Source organism: Tarenaya hassleriana, unplaced genomic scaffold (genome assembly GCF_000463585.1).
Source record: "Tarenaya hassleriana unplaced genomic scaffold, ASM46358v1 Cleome72, whole genome shotgun sequence".
Lineage (NCBI taxonomy): Eukaryota > Viridiplantae > Streptophyta > Magnoliopsida > Brassicales > Cleomaceae > Tarenaya > Tarenaya hassleriana.
Genome location: NW_010969745.1, coordinates 187,161 through 188,610, shown reverse-complemented (window position 1 = coordinate 188,610; position 1,450 = coordinate 187,161).

Sequence of the window (1,450 nt, the reverse complement as noted above, 5' to 3'; positions counted from 1 at the left end):
CCTTTGCGTAAAGAAGAAAGCGTTCTTCAGTCCTAGCAGACAAGTTCCAACCGTTGGAATCCTTTCCACCGTGTGGATACGTGTAGAGCGCAAGGTATTCTTCCTGCCTAAAGTGATCAGACGCGTTCTTCGATTGATACAGGCCCCGGATCGATTGAGGTAAGCGTTCTAACGTTTATACAAGATCATGCATGATAGGTTTTAGGGTTTCATCAAAACTTTTGTTTTTCATCCGCTGCGCAAACCCTAGAACTGATCTCTTAGGAATTAGATTCGCTCTTGAGATCCCAGCAAATCCCAACAGCTTACACTCCGACATAATCTGGATGTGATGCATATAGAAAAGAGTTTCTACAACCTCTTTTAGCGCGTTGGAATTCAGATCATTTCAAAGACAAGAGTCGAAAAGCTAGAGAGAGTCGTCTCAGCCAACAAGTTGAAGGAGATGGTCCTCATCGTCATACTTCTGGCGCCAAATCTTTCAGAAAACGGGCGAAAGAATTGGTATGAATTTTATTTATTAATTTATCAAAAATAATAATTATATATTAATTTAATATTTTTTATATATTATATTTGTAGCAACGGGAAATTGGACGAAAACCGTCCATCGTTGAGTTGGTTGATCGGACGCATAGACGTTCCGATGGTCGGTTTGTCGATCCTCGAGCTGAACGAGTGTTGGGACTCGTGAACGAGAAGTTATCACAACTCACCCAAACAGCGGCTGCCAGTTCATCGTCGGGTACTAACTTGTCTCCTACTGATCAAGACAAGTGTTATGTTGAGGTATAAAATCAATTTTATTTTTTCAATCTTTATATTATATTATTATTGATTAAATAATTTATATATAATATACATTATTTTGTAGTCTGTTGAGCGGAACAAAGGCCGCATCTACGGTTTAGGAGGCCTCCAGAGAGATTTGCTGCAAGAGTTTGGATCGCCGGTTCATCCGCAAGTACAGATCGATACCGACCAACAATGTCGAATAGAACAACTTGAACGATCGCTCCAACATCAGAAGGAAGAGACGGAGCGGGAGATGGCGGAACAACAGGCGAAGATAACTAATCTCGAACACATGATCGAGCTGCTTAGAGGAGTTCATCCTCCACCTCCCTCAACGACACCTTCAGCCGGCGGAACCTCCAGCGCTCGAACTCGCGGAACCACCGAAGATGAAGAAACCGAAAGTTTGAATTAGTTTCCAGTTATCTAATTTTATAATTTGTATCGAACCTCGTTTAATTATATTTTAAATATTTATATTTTTAATTTATAATTTTTATTTTTTTAATATATAAATATATATATATATATATATCCGAACGTCAACGAATATATCCGTTGACAAATAATATTATCAACGGACAGCCGTTGCTAATCTCGTTGATATTATTAACGGATTTTTCCACCGATCGCTATTGTTGCAAATTTGCAACGG